This window comes from Hippoglossus hippoglossus, chromosome 8, assembly GCF_009819705.1.
Source record: "Hippoglossus hippoglossus isolate fHipHip1 chromosome 8, fHipHip1.pri, whole genome shotgun sequence".
Taxonomy (NCBI): Eukaryota; Metazoa; Chordata; class Actinopteri; order Pleuronectiformes; family Pleuronectidae; genus Hippoglossus; species Hippoglossus hippoglossus.
In genome coordinates, this window is record NC_047158.1 from 2205812 (window position 1) to 2222426 (window position 16615).

General features: G+C 43.1%; 1 pseudogene; it reads left to right on the forward strand.

Moving 5' to 3' along the window:
- The first annotated feature begins 2783 nt into the window (after nt 1-2783).
- Nucleotides 2784-15808, forward strand: LOC117765952 (annotated as a pseudogene).
- Nucleotides 15809-16615: the final 807 nt, after the last annotated feature.

Here is a 16615-nt window from a genome sequence, read left to right on the forward strand (position 1 = left end):
TTCACAAATCTTGGGCCAGTAAAAGGTACACTAACCAAACTAGCCTCCAGTAACAGATGAAGACCAGTTAACAGCACCACAAAAAACTGCCCCCCAACTGACACAGGGGAACATATATAGTGGCTGATCAAGCCACTCAAAACACAAAAGGGGATAGACTTAGACATACTAACATTCAGAGATGGGCAAAAATACATCAAAATGTATTTTGATACAAAATACAAAATACCCCTCAAATAAATGTATTAAAATAAAATACAAAATACTGGTGCCAGAAAATTTAACAAAATACAATACAGCCCATAAACTTTGGCTTTGTATCAACAAGAAAATATTCATCACAAATGAATAGCATCACACATTAGGCCTATGTATACTATAAAAGCAAAATATATAATTAAAACCAGTTGTACACAGGTAAAGAGCCTAAATAAATGACTGTACATCAAGTTCTGCACAGAAAAATGAATGAAAATCAAAAGTAAATAGTAAATCAATACAAAAGTGAACAGGTAACTTAACAAGTGAGTAGCCTACTTACTTCTCTTTTATTGTACCTTGGCCAGTGGCATGGTAGTCTACTTATTTCTCTCTTACATTGGCCAGTGGCATGGTAGGCCACATAGTTCTATATTACAGTGTTAAGTGTCTCATACAGGTTAAGAACAACTAACTTTTCAAATATTTCTGGTGTTAACCGCCTCCTGTGCGGATGGAATATTATTCCTGCAAACGAGAACAGTCTCTCAACCGGAGCTGAAGAGGGGAGGGTTGTGTTAAATCAAACAAAAAGGAGCTTGATAAGTGGGTACTGCTGAAGAGAAAGCAGGTCTTTTCTGGTGTCCTCCAGAAAACGAAGGGTCTCTAACTCAGCTTTGCTGTGGCTTGTGATCTCCTGTCTTTCCTGGACTTGAGTTTCTTCAGCTGAGAAAACAAAGAAGTCATCTTCCTCATCATCTTGGAGGTTGGAGGAAGCCGTTTCACTCTCTGCCACCAGGCCAAGATCTTCAGCTGAGTGGAGCATAAGCTGGTGGATTCGCCTCCTTTCTCCTGACAATCGTGGTGGTAGCCAGCGCATTTTGAAGAATGGGTGAGTGACTGTTGCCAAGATGGCTTCGTTCACATCCGTCTTCAACTCCAGATAACTACTGAACCTTTTCTCAAAACCTACCAAGATGGCTTGTAAAAGGGGAGAGGTGTTAGGTTGGAGGCTTGTAGGTCATGGAGTTTGGATTGCACAGCAAAAAGGGTAGGGATAAGTTCACCATAGTAGCAGGATATCTGACCCTGTAGCCGATCTATGGCTACTGCAATAGGTCTCAGGATTTTGCAGTACTCTGCCAGGTAGTCAAGCTCCACCTCTTTGAATGGAGGGAGCTGAAGTTTTTCCATCATTTCAGGTCTCTTAAAGTGGCCAGCTGATTCAAACTGTTATACATAGAATTCCAACGTGTTGGGCATGGTGTTTTCAACTGTTCTTTTGTCACTTCTGACAGGAGTTCTGCCGTCTTGGGTCTTTTTGATGCATTCCACAAAGCTGAGCACTTTCCCATGGCTGTGTGGTTCAGACAGGAGAGTGTGGGAGAGTCCTTCATCGCCTGCTTCGCATCAGTGGTACACACTAAGCTCAGTGTATGAGTGGCACATCTCACATGAGGTGGTAGGATGATTGCACCTTCAGACACTTCTTCTGTGTCATCATTCTCGTCTTCATCTGCAACAACAGATATGTTGAACTCCCTAAAGGCCTTTACAAAATTTGGCCCATTGTCAGTCACTGTTGCAATGATGTTTTCATTTGACAGGCCAAATTCTGAGTGGATTTCCTCCAATATCTCAGCAATGCGGTTGTAGTTGTGTGGACTTGGGAAATGTCTGCATGCGAGAACGACTGATTCACGTTCAGTTGAATCTGGCTTGATCCAGTGAGCTGTTACGCCCATGAAGCTAGTCTTACTAGTGGACCAGATGTCAGCAGTGGTGCAAACATATTGCACCGTCTTCAGTTTATCTTCCAGATCACTTTTTTGGCATTGAAATATGCTTCTGAATGTATTTTGAGTATTTTAAATACAAAATTACTCCACTCTAAAGTATTTTGTTACAAATTACGTTAGATTTTTTATCGGCCCTATCAAATACAAATTACAAAATACTCAAAAGTAATTGAAATACGTATTTCAAATACAAGTCATAGAAATACTGCCCATCTCTGACCGTAAGCAGCACCTAGAGAAATCCTACTTGCATCGGTGCCATCCATAAAGATTTAAAGATAAATACCATGTTTGCTGTGTTCATTCACGCAACAAATATAGTTCTCTGCAGGGGTGTCGTCCCCCACCCCCCCATCCCAGAGCGATCAGCTCCAAAAGGTAATAATCTGGAGATATTGTCCCTGGTAATATTCATCCCAAATTAGGTGAAAATCTGTCCTTACACTGTTGAGTTACTTTTGCTTGTGTGCGTGCACACACAGGGCACACAGAGGTAAAATCAATACTCTGAAGCAGGGATCAGAACTGTTTACATTCAATAAACAAGTCCTCCAGTTCTAAAAATGGGTCTATACACGGTAGTAATCTATTTTCATTAGCCTACAACGAAAAAATATGACAACTAACTGACTATTTATGTTCTGTGCCCAATGTTCCTTGTGTCAGAATTTATGTGTTTTCAGATATAGGACCATAATAAATACAATTTAAGACCTCTGTCAAGAACATAGACTGTATAGAAAGATTCGTCTTGCTAACCAGAAATGAATCTGAAATTTACGGGACATGAACAATGCCATCTTGTCCATTTGGAACCCCAGACCCAGTAGCAAAAGGGGATGATGTCGGCAATCAAGATCACGTGGATACACATGCTTGACCAGTCTTGGCTGTCAAATATGAAAAAGTCAACATTTGAACAAACATCAGCGTGATAACAACTGCATAGAATGACAAAAAACAATATCTGAGAAAAAAAAGTATTTAATTTGTGTACTTTGTATTGCTTTCGTCCATGTCCCATCCACTGACATAAAGGAGGTGAGATGTATGACCCATACTGCAGCCAGCCACCAGATGGCGATCAACAATCTTTGGCTTCATATTTGGTTTCAGTCATGCTGTCCATCTTTGTATAGTCTATGTTCAAATAGAGTCCTTGAATGACTTCCCAATAATTTAAAGGGCCCATATTTTACATCTTTCTGGGATTTAATTGTAGGTATTGGTACCCCTAAGATGATATATCAGTGGTTTAAAGTAAAAAAACTGCTGCAATGTGTATTTCCATGTCCTCACTTCTGCCTCTCTCTGGCCCTCCAGACAGAACAGACTGTTTTCGCCTGCCTCATTAATTATTTATAAGCCCCTCCTTTGATTGGCCTAACATTCAGATTTTTGACTTTTGACTTTTTAAGCTCCTGTAGAAGCTTTGCCTTTGGGAGGCTGGAAAATTAACAAATCGACTATTGCTATTTCAGCCATCTAAAACCACAGTGAAAGATGTAATCTCAATCTTCGGCCAATCATAGTTAACATTGGGAGAAAGGCCGGGTACACCCTTGACAGGTCACCAGCATGTAGCAGGGCAAACATAATAATTAATATTGACATATGCAAACACAATACTAATCCTCAATAATAATTACTAATGACTACAATACTAACTACTACTACTCAATACTAACCAGTGAAACTCTCTCACTGAGTGGTGATTTGTGTAGTTTCTTTGTCAGCAAAAATAATAACCAGATAACTATCATATTTTGATGATCATTTCAATTCGCTTTGTGATCTGAATATTAAAGTTTAAATAACACATTTTCTGTCAACAGACAGATGTGTGGACCTCACATCTGCAAACTGGACTGCACTACACAATGGTAACCTGACCAGAAACTGGACATCTGGAAATCTCACCAAGTCTTCAGTCTCTGAGTTCTGGGAGTGAGTCAGTGTTGCCAAACAAAGCTCATTATAAATGACATAGGGTGGCAGGAACATATTTAATGTATAAATACATTCTGTCCTTGGTAAGGACAGTAATTCTTTGCACATGCAACCACCACCCACTGTCTGGTGTCCCCACACAGGAGAGGAGTGTTGTCCATGTCTGGGGGAATAGACGAGATTGGCACAGTGAAATGGGAGCTGCTGTTGTGTCTCCTGGCCTGCTGGGTGGCCTGCTACTTCTGCATCTGGAAAGGTGTCCGCTTCACAGGAAAGGTCTGTGAGCAGATCAGACCTGTGTGCAATCAATTTAGTTTTTATAGCCTACCAATGGTTTTGCCAAATTATATTGGAGGGACTGTTATAGATAGTTATGCAAAATGGTGTATCTTGCATCTGAGGTACTTCTAGTTTAAAGCAACAGGAAGACTTGGCTTTGATCAGGGAAACTACACTATTGAGGTTTATGGTTATTATATTTTTCATAAATATTTCTATGGTTATGGAGTAAAACTGGGCCAAAGCTCTCCTCACTTAACGGCTTTGTCATATGCTCTTCTTCAAACATATGTGTAAATTTAAATGTAAATGTTACTCTCTGCCACTGAAACAATGTTCACAGTTTAATCAGTTTAATTCTCTGTCATAGTTCAGAGATAACAAGGAATGTCAAGGACCCGAGGATAGTAGCTAACAGAAGCAGCAGCAGTGTCAACCAATGGTCAGCAGGGATTTTCCCACTTACTGCTGATACAGTTACAGAACATTTAGAACATTTGCATTGAACAACTGACATCTGCTACATTGGTGCAACTGACTCATCTTATAAAAATGAGGAGCATTTTGACATTTGGTTCATACTGGGTTTATTTTTGTCAGTTCTCATTACAGTGCCAACATGTATTTACTATCCTGGAAAAGTTATCGAACACTTGTAACAAATTGTAACTATTTTCTTCATTTTTCTTTCTGTTGTGTTGACATGGAATGGAAGCACCTCTTGACCAACACTATCAGTATCATAGGGTCAGTGCTCTTGTAACCTGACACAGAAATATGTTATCTATCCTCTGAAATTTCAGGTGGTGTATGTCACGGCAGTGTTCCCCTATGTAATGTTGGTCATTCTGCTGGTCAGGGGCTTGACACTGCCAGGGGCCTGGCAGGGTGTGGTCTATTACCTTTATCCAGAACCTTCTCGTCTGGCAGACCTTCAGGTGAGACACCTTAGATGAATCATGAAGTTTTACAATGTTTTTTCTGGGACTATGTGACTAAAAGATGTTTTTCAATGGTAAATTTTTATGTTGACCAGTCAAAGCTACTTTTGGCCAATTATTGTTGTAGATGTGCAAAGAATGGTGATGAAACCGCAGTTCTTTTGACACAGTATTATGACGATGACCTTATTACATATGGTTTTTCACCTTTGGTAATCAGGTGTGGATGGAAGCCTGCGCTCAGGTCCTCTTCTCCTATGGTGTTGCATCAGGGACCTTAATCACTCTGGGCAGCTACAACAAAGTTAAGAACAACTGTTACAGGTAAACCATGTGATCAGTAGTTCCACTGAAACATTGATGAAGTTGTGTTTTTGGAGTCCAACCATCAGTTTCACCCCACAGTTAGTATCAGGTTTTCTCTCTTGTGAAGGAAGACAATTTATTTTGAAAAGACCTATAAATTATGAATCTGCTTTTGCATTGCACTGTTTCCACAAACCTTTCAGTTAAATACATCCAGAGCCTTCTGCAATGCTCTGGGAGATAGCACTGAATGGTCCAAAATGTATCTAACTTATAAATTGTATTAAGTGAGAACTTTATGGGGTGACCGTAGTTAGGTATAGTGGGTGTATATACACACCCACTATACCTAACTACTTAGAAATCAGGTCAATATATATATATCTATATACAGATATAGATATATATATATAGTGTACCACATTGTAAAATTGATAGAATATATCATTTCTCTGTGCAAGAAGGCCCCAGTTTGTCTTCTGGCCAGACAGTTTGCGGCATGTCATTCCCCAACCCTTCTCCCCGTCTCCACATTCCCTATGTATATCCACTGTTGCTATCAAAGAAAGGTGTGTGTGTGTGTGTGTATTTGTGTGTATTTGTGTGTGTGTGTGTGTGTGTGTGTGTGTGTGTGTGTGTGTGTGTGTGTGTGTGTGTGTGTGTGTTTGCAGGGACAGGGTCTGTGGCTGTGTGTGCTGAACAGTTGCACCAGCTTGGGTGCAGGATTTGCAGTCTTCTCAGCTCTGGGCTTCATGGCCCAGGTCCAGGGAGTTCCCATCAACATGGTCGTGGATTCAGGTCTGATTTAAACCTTGAAGCAACCATGTCTGTTAAATATGAATTTTCCTTCACTCACATTTTTGCTTCAAAAGGACAAAGATCTAATTCAAGACAAGTGGAGAGGAAGAAAATTCAAATGTCTCTTCTTTCCTCTAAGGACCTGGTCTTGCGTTCATTGCATTTCCTCAGGCTGTTGCCATGATGCCCCTGCCTCAGTTTTGGGCTGCCTGCTTCTTCATCATGCTCATAATGTTGGGGCTGGACACAGTGGTAAGATAAGGAGTATTTCTTACACGAATGGGAACGTGGTCGCTTTTGGACCCCATTGTATTTGAAGATTTTATTCATGCTAGGGTCAGTTTGTTGGTCAGTCAACTACTTAGGTCCTGAAATATTTCAACACAATGTTTAATTCAACTAATATCATTGATCAAGATTTTTTTCTGAGATGATGTTGAGCTTTTGATGATATGTCATGGCAGCTGCATGTTTATAGGGAGAAAATTAAGCTTTCAAAGAAATGAAGGCTCATTTATGTTATGGGAGTGCTGTGTCTGGCACAGGAAGCATTGAATCTGTACAGAGCACGATCGGAATTACAATAGTCACAATATTTTTACCTTGCCATTTTCATTCATAGTAATGTGTTCTGAATATACAAATCTATTTTATGTAGACAAGAGTGGATGGCAGTTACTTGAAACTTATTTAAGAGAAAATTGTGTTTTCTCTTTCAAAGTGGATGGGTACTCTATTGCATGTCGTGTCATTACCACAGCTGAAATGATAATAAGCCTGGGCCTGATGCATGTTTTTTTAAATAATGTGTTGAAGTTATTCTCCTTTTTGTCTGTTTTCATGTGTTAGTTTACAGGTTTGGAAACAATAACATCATCAGTGATTGACATGTTCCCAGGAACGATGCGCAGACCCTGGCGTAGAGAAATCTTGATCCTCCTCTTTTGCTCTATCTGCTTCATCATTCAGATCCCTCTCACTACTCAGGTACCCTATGATGGTGAAACCTTACCCAAACACAACACCTATCACTAAAACAATTCTTATAGTGGAGGAGTCTTTTAAGTGACACTGTATATGTATGTTCTCTGTTTCCCAGGGAGGAGTCTATCTGTTCCAGTTGGTTGATTACTATGGTCCGAATGGAGCATGTGTATTATTTGTGTCTCTGGTCCAGTGTGTGGCTGTTGGGTGGGCCTTTGGTAAGTGATATAACTCACGGATGCATGGTTTTGGGTTTAAACCGGGATTTAAATTAGGAAAAATACATTGTGTGAGTAGTTGTCCTAACCTAGTCATCTCGTTTCTCTTTACTGTTTCTTTCCAATCAGCATAAAATAAGTAAGCAGTGTTCTAAGACTCACAAATGGAGGTACAGCTTTACTTAGCATAAAATGTACAGACCCCAGACTCTGAGAATACATCACAAAGATTATCGACACAATATATATATATATATATATATATATATGATGTGTTGACTTTTGAGGATAGGCAAGGAGGATAAGCATGACTTCATGTTTTCAAAAGCCTCCTCAGCTGGTGAGTTAGACTAAAACTTAAAACTAGAGGAGGTGGGAGCATGTAGAGGTGCAGCAATTGAACTACAATATTATGAGGAGAATGTCTGCCAGGGTCTCCCCAAAGTTTATGTTGATGGCTGCTCATTCCACCATGGGAGTGAACTCCGGGCCGGAGTTGGTATTGTCTGGGTCAATAGAATGATCACATTGACCTCACTCACGACCTGGCATGCCTGAGGGATGGTCTGCCCAGATGACATTTGGGCTGGTTTGGAAGACAGAGAGTATCTTTGGGCCCTGACCTGGGACCATAAGTCTTAATTAATGGTATCCAGCTGTGTGCCGAGCCTGACGAGAAGATCTGCCCCCACAAAGAAGGAGGAGTGGAGTTGAGGAACCACACTCTCAAAGTTCCTGACTTGTCTCTTTCCAATCTGTACAGAAATGGCGCATATTCCAATCGCTTTTAGAGGAGTTTGCGGCAGCTCTGCTGAGCGATGACAGTTGCTGCACTGTACTGTGACGGCCCTGCCTAGCTGCTTAGATGCGGGTGTGGTGGAAAGTTACTGTGTTTTCCTGTGTGTCCTTGAAGGTACCAGAGGAGCGCAGTGGTGACAGCCAGGTTTCGCTCCACAACACCTTACACCTCACTATGCTCACACAGTCACATCTACATGACTGATGTTACTGACGTACACACTCCACATTTGTCGTTACTTATTGGTTGTTTAATTTATAATAAATACTTTAATTTACCGTCATTCATTGTGTCCATCTTCGTATTTGTCATGACCTGTGAGCCGGGCCATGACAGTACAAAGGTGGGGGGCATATCATGTTTGCACAAGTCAGTGTACAGGTCCATACTGACTGCGGATTTTTCGGACCAGAGGGCTCCCAGGGTGTTTGAGACTAGAACACCATTAAGAAAGACACCTTCAATGATGCGGGGGCTGTATAATGATGGGTTTTCATTGTTCAATGAACAAAGGAATGAACTGTGACTTTTAAATGTATACTTGGAGCCATGTAGTGGTACTGGCTGACTTGCAGTGGTCCGGGTAAGATCAGAGCTGGAGTCAGACTCTGAAAGAGGCATGTGCATTGGTGAGGCTCTGCTGGGTGCCTGGATGACAGCGACTTTTCCGTCTAGTATTGGAAAACTAGCACCAGTTGGTTGTTGTTGACTTTAGCCCAAATGCGTACCTGGTAACAGTCAATGAGCGGAGCCAGTCGGTCCAGCAGGTCCTGACCAATGAGAAGAGGTTCTGTATCGATGGCACAGATAGGATGTGCAAGACTCATCTCTTGGAAGGTGATGTTAACCCAGGCATGTTTGGTGATGAGTGTCTTATCCTGCTTGTGGACCCTTATTGAACCCGTTCAATAATGGCGCCTCGAACGGCCGCCTCGGTGTGTTGGTGCGCACTTTTTTGTTTGTTTTTAGTCTTTAACTCAGTTAATTGCGACTCAACTCGGATTATTTTCACGATGGACGAGCTACTTAACATCAGGGACACAACACCATCTGATTTATTTCCCAACTTTCTCGCCTCTTCCGTGGATTTAGTGGATTTACTTATCAAAGGTGCCGTGGTCCTCGGTCACGCAGCGAGCCTGAGGCGGAGACGGAGAGGAAAGCGCGCTGGGGCCCTGGTGCGCTTCAGGGAGAGAGGATTACGCTCGCCTCTCCCGAGTATACTCCTCTCCAATGTCCGCTCACTGTGCAATAAGATGGACGAACTGCGCCTTCTCATCAGGACAAATAGAGACTTTTCCCTCTCTTCTGTTTTGTGTTTTATGGAATCGTGGCTGACGGAATCTACACCGGACTCTGCCGCACAGCTGACCGGCTTTCAGCTGTTACGCGCGGACCGCGACCCGATCCTCTCACGCAAAGCAAAAGGCGGAGGGATTTGTTTCTATATAAACCATGGCTGGTGCAACGACGTGAAAGTGATTTTACAATCCTGTTCTCCTGACCTGGAATCTTTTTTCATCACCTGCAGACCGTTTTACTCTCCCCGTGAATTCACTTCTTTTATCCTGGCCGGAGTTTACATCCCACCGCAAGCTGACGTGCGCGAGGCCCAGCGTCAACTCGCTGATCAGATACTAGGAGTGGAGAGAAGGAGAGAGAACACGTACTCCCCTGTTATTGTCATTGGGGACTTTAATAAGGGCAACTTAACTCACGAACTCCCCAAATACAAACAGTTTGTTAAATGCCCGACCAGAGGGGAGAATACTCTGGACCACTGCTACAGTACCATCAGCAGGGCTTATCATGCAGTTTCCCGCGCTGCTCTGGGTCTATCCGACCACGCGCTTATTCATCTGATCCCGGCCTACAGACAGAAACTCAAACTTTCTAAACCTGCTGTGCTGAGATCTAAGAACTGGAGCAGCAGTGAAGCTGTGGAGGAGCTGCGTGATTGCCTGGACAACACAGACTGGGACATTTTTAGAACTTCTTCCAACAGCCTGGACGAATTTACAGATGCTGTGACGTCATACATCAGCTTCTGTGAGGACAGATGTATTCCAACACGCACCAGGGTGAGTTACAACAACGACAAGCCCTGGTTCACAGCAAAACTCAAACAGCTTCGTTTGGAGAAAGAGGTGGCCTTCAAGACTGGGGACAAGGATAGGTTCAGACTGGCTAAATACTCGTTTGGCAAGGAGATTAAGGAGGCCAAACGGCAGTATTCAAAGAAGCTGGAACAACAATTTGCAGCCAACGACTCCTCGTCAGTCTGGAAAGGCCTTCGGGTGATCACCGGCTGCAAAACCAAATTCCCCCACTCTGTGGAAGACCTTCAACTTGCAAACGACCTGAATGAGTTCTACTGCAGATTCGACAGACAATGGACCAGTTCTAACCCTACCCCACAGCTATCACACCTCTTCTTCCCAGCCTGGACAAAGACACTCCCCCCCCCCACACAAAATGGTCCCAGACTGCCCCCTCCCCCCCATCACACCTCTCTCCATTCAGGAGAGAGATGTCAACAAACTACTGAAGAGACTGAACCCCCGCAAGGCAGCTGGACCAGACGCTGTCTCCCCCTCCACACTCAGGTACTGTGCGGACCAGCTGTCTCCAGTGTTCACGGACATCTTCAACACCTCACTGGCTGAATGCGTGGGACCTGCCTGCCTCAAAACATCCACCATCATCCCCGTTCCCAAAAAGCAGAGGATCACAGACCTTAATGACTACAGACCAGTCGCCCTGACCTCTGTAGTAATGAAGACCTTTGAGCGCCTCGTGCTGACCCACCTCAAGGCCATAACCAACCACCTCCTCGACCCACTGCAGTTTGCCTACAGAGCCAACAGGTCTGTAGACGACGCAGTCAACATGGGACTCCACTTCATCCTCCAGCACCTTGACTCCCCCGGCACCTACGCCAGGATCCTGTTTGTGGACTTCAGCTCCGCATTCAACACTATCGCCCCAGCTCTTCTCCGAGACAAGTTGACACAGCTGAGCGTGCCTGAGCCCACCTGCAGGTGGATCACTGACTTCCTGACAGACAGGAAGCAGCGCGTGAGGCTGGGCAAGCTTGTCTCTGAGCCCCGGACCATCAGCACTGGAGCCCCACAAGGTTGTGTGCTCTCCCCTCTACTCTTCTCCCTCTACACCAACAACTGCATCTCCAGCCACCCCTCTGTCAAACTCCTGAAGTTTGCAGACGACACAACCCTAATTGGATTAATCTCCAATGGGGACGAGGCCGCCTACAGAGAGGAAGTTGACAGCCTGGCTTCCTGGTGCAGCCAGAACTTCCTGGAGCTGAACGCTTCAAAAACTGTAGAGATGATAGCAGACTTCAGGAGGAGCCCAGCCCAAACTGCCCCCCTCACCATGTGCGACTCCCCAGTTAAAACAGTGGAGTCTTTCAGATTCCTGGGGACCATAATTGCACAGGACCTGAGGTGGGCTGAGAACATCACCACCATCACCAAGAAGGCCCAGCAGAGGATGTTCTTCCTGCGGCAACTGAAGAAATTCAACATGCCGCAGAAAGTGATGGTCGAGTTCTACACGGCCATCATTGAGTCCATCCTCACTGCATCAATCACCGTCTGGTTCGCTGCCTCCACTGCCAAGGACAAGGGCAGACTGCAGCGGATCATTCGGTCAGCTGAGAAGGTCATCGGCTGTGACCTGCCGGCTCTCCTACACCTGTTCCACTCCAGGACCAGGAAGAGAGCAGGCAAGATCATTGCTGATCCTTCCCATCCCGGCCACCACCTATTCCAGAGACTCCCATCTGGAAAAAGGTTCCGGGCCATCAAGACCAAAACCTCGCACCACCTGAACAGTTTTTTCCCCATGGCAGTGGGGCTCACAAACAAGCCCCCTGCATCACACTGACTCTGCCCCCCCCCCCCGCACATAACTTATAACTTATATATTGTTGGCACTATCCGGAACCAATCACTGCACCTTAGCACCGCACGTGCCTATTGTTTTTTTTGTATATATTGTTGTTTTATGTCCGATTTGTTGTTATGTCCAAAGGCACCAACCACACCAAGGCAATTTCCTGTATATGTAAATATACTTGGCAATAAAAAGAATTCTGATTCTGATTCTGATTGTGATATTAATGTTGCAGGTTTCAATCTGCAGTGGTTTTCCAAGGGAGAGGTTTTGGCGACTTCAGAAAAGGTGTTGGAGCACATCAGGCTGATTTCAGAGTCAAGTAGGGCAAGGGAGCTGATGCAGCCTCCTATCGCTACTGAAGTGTAAATGCTCTGTGCATTGCCTTTATGGACGAGGTCACCTGAGAAAGTCAAGGAAGGAGCGGTGTCGGTGGTGAAAGTCTCCGGAGGCGTTCTGGTATTGCCTGGTCCTCCCAAACTGACAAAGTAAACTTTAGAGGTGGGGAAGGCATGCCAATTGGGGGCCAGTGTCTGGCTTCTTAGGAGAGCCTGGTGGGGCAGGTGAGCGGGCAGATGAGCAGGCAGGGACCTCAAGGTTCCTTACAGCCTCAGCCACACATCCCTATATCCATCCCATGATGCATTCCATGTTTTGGATTTCTGTTGCCATACTTACTTTCCTGGTGTTGATGGGGGCATCGGAACGATCCCTACTTCTCTGTTTAGAAGTGTTTTGATATCTAGGTCTTACCTGATTGTGGGGCTGGTTTGATCCCATACCTCCTTATCTCCTGCACGGTGAGGTCACCTGCTCTGCAGTGCATTATGACATCATACCGTGGGGGTTATGCAGAAATAAGGACTTAAAGGAGGTTTGCTCCTGTAGAAATACGCCCTCCTCTGGCGTCCATAATACTCCCTCGGGGGTTCATTTCTTTTTTGCGCAACAGCGAATGCCGCAGAGTGCGGAATAATGGTCTCTGGTACCAGGTAGGAGCGTTTCCATGAACACATGGATGCTCCTGGCCGTGGTTTTCCAGACCAGCTTCAGCTTCTCTGGGGATGGTGCATGAGGTAAGTCATGACCTGACTGTCCCCTGTATCCCTTTTCTGCTGATCACCTTGAAGCTGCGTGTGCAGAGCTTCGCACTCCTGCTGCACCTGGTCATTCTCTTACTGGGTTCAGGCCCGTTTTTCGGCCTGATAAATAGCTTGCATGGCCCGTGAGCTGCTCCACATTATTTTTGGCATCCAGCTGGGCTTTACAGTGGCAAAGCAGCGTCAGTTGTCCAAGCACTTTGGGAAATGTGTGTTTCTGACCAATGGGGTTATTAATGTATGTGAGCAATTCCTCGATCTTTTGGTCACAGGTACTTGCATTATAATTATTTAAATCACCTATATCGTCAGTGGAGAGGTTAATAAGACCAGCGACCAACTCTGGCAGGCCAGCTGGCTCCGAGGAAGCCCTCATCACACGGTGGTCCCTGCTACTCATCTTATCTTCTGAGTAGAGCAAGACACCCGGTGGACTGATCAAGCTTGCTTGTGTAGCGGTTACAACACTTAAGGATGCCGTTAAGGCAAATGTACAGGTGATGCATCAACCTGTGTCTTACAAAGTAACACTACAGGTTGTAGTGTTACTACAACCAAGCAGTTCTACTAGGATGCCGTGGCGGCTCAATCCCCTAAACTTAGTTAGCTGTTAGTGACTCTCAAAATCAAAAGCATGCAGAATTTCTCTAATAAAGGCTACTAACCACTAAGTAAAAAAAAACAAAATAACATTTTCACATTTTTTTTAACATTTAAATAAATTAAAATAATAAAAAAAAATATTTTGGAAAATTATTGTGCATAAATATTATGACACAGCTGGAATAAGACATCCTCACACGGGGCACAATTCATGGTGTGCACAGGAAGGAGCAGATTTGATCATTGGCTAATTATTTATAATCATCAAATATGATAATTAATAATAATACAATTATTAATTAAAATTAATTAATTAAATAAATCATTCAAATCAATAATACTATCTCACTGTGTGTGTGTGAGAGAGAGAGAGAGAGAGAGAGAGAGAGAGAGAGAGAGAGAGAGAGAGAGAGAGAGAGAATAAAGAAATTAAAAATGGCGGCTGAACCGCGTGATTTAAACAAAAGGGAGGTCGAGAACAACGTGGCTCTAATCGCAAAATGGCGATTGATGAACGACGTGGCTCGATCACACTATCTGGTCCCCAGAATGTATATAAGTGTGATTGTGTGTATAGGTACGTTTGAATGTGTGTGTGCAAGCGGGTTAAGAGAGAAAGAGAGAGGGAGAAGAAAGAAACATGCAACAAGTGATAAGAGGAGATCTAAATCACCACCAAGGACAATATGCAGTGATTTTACCACACAGTAACCAGGCGGGCGAACTGAGGTCAGTCCAGCTGGGTACCGGTCTTCTAACACGTAAAATACCCAGTATTGCTCTAACGGTGGCGAGTGTAACAGGGCGCTGCCGCTGTGTAAAGTGCGGATTCTATGCACAGTGCAATAACACAGTAAATACACAGCAACAACGAGGATCCAGCGGTCCGACACAATACTGCATTCAACAATAAACTATCTATTAAACTAGTCTTTCATCCTTCTGCAGGCAAAAACAGCTGACTACACGCAGCTGACTGTGGATCTGATAAAAGTATATAAACTCGACCCGTGAGTGAAAGACGTGTGGCCTTGGTCTTTTAAAAATACAAATAAAATAAAGGTTAACTCAAAAAGAGGGAAAGGTAAAAACGATACTGAAAGTAAAACAAACGTCTGCGTGTTTGCTCCCTATTAGCGACCGGGACACACAGAGGTCCATGTAGAAACAGCGGCGCACTGGAAAAAGCACGGAGCTGCGGAGTTGGGTCTCTTTTATCAACTGCGTGGCGTCACAGGCAGCTCCTGGGAAGTCACTGGGAGTCTGTTGGCTCTCAGCCAGTGAGAGGCCAGAATTTGAATTCAAACAGCGGTTTGCAAAGGAATTCTGGCGCACTTTGACCAACTGCTGAAAACTCTGGCTCAGACTTCTGGGGTTACATGTAGGCCACTCTATTGTTCTCTTTAGCTGGCTTTAGATCCCAACAATGTTTAACAACTGCCTGTACTTTTAACCTGTTATATAACTAACTATGTTTGTCATTCAGGTGCTGAGCGGATGTGTGATGCAGTTGAGGAGATGACAGGACAGAGACCTTTGGTTCTTTTCAAACTGTGTTGGTGTTACTTTACACCATTGATCTGCATGGTGAGTTACACACTATGAGCACTACAGTGATTTGCTTAAGATAGGCAGCAACAATAAGTTAAGAGAGTTCCTCCTAAATCAGTTTACATGGACAATTTCTGACATTTCATCATGTCATGTTTTATAACAAACAGTGTTAAAACTCATAGACAACACTATAATTAAAGGTTTACATCAATAAAACTGTGAGATTTCATGGTTAGTTCAGTGAGCATGACCATAGAAGTTCTCCTTTGTTTCTGTGTTTTGCCTTCAGGTTTGCTTCATCTGCTTTTTTGACTATCTGAGTCGCTCCCTGAGTCGCCCCAATAGAATGTTGGATTACTGAATGAATAATCGATTATTGTTGCTTGCTGTTGATTGAATTTTAATAGATTTAAAAAAAATGTGATTTGCCTTTAATATACTGTTTTAAATTAATTTAATAGTTTCTTTATTTAAGATAGGGTTCTTTATGACACAAATATTATCTGTACATATAAATATGAATTAATTACATTTCTATGAACAATTTTGTTTTAAAAAATAGGTGATTTAGGCTTATTTTAAAGCGTAGTTCAAGTGTCCCAAAATCAGGCAGAATTTTATTTTAGGCGAAAAAACACTAAAAGCTGTGTCATGTCTCCTCTGAGTATGATATCTCCATTATTTCTTCTGTTGTGGTTAGAAAACATCTTAAGGATTACAGAAATAATATTATATATATTAATATTTTAATCTGTTGATCTAATGTGTAAAACTGATATTGGAATAAGTTGTGTAATTGTAAAATTTTCTGTCCCCAACAGCGTCTGTTGGTCCTGTGGCATCCTGTTAGAGACCCTGTTGGTCCCAAGAAAAACAAAGAACATGTTCTGAATGAAACAGAGATGAAACCAGTGTCAGCTCCTGTCCCTGACATGTTATGAGTATTTCGGATTGTTTTATTGTTTTTAACATATATGTGCCTGAAAGCAGTATGACATACTGACTGCATGTGTATCATGTTAGTATTATATATTGTTTTGCAAATATAGGTTATTTTCTATCCATGGTTATATTTATTCCTTTAAATATAGAGGTGATTCTTTACAATTTGAAGCATCATATTATTACAACAGATTTTTTTTGTATGTTCAAGTGTTTCATGGATGTG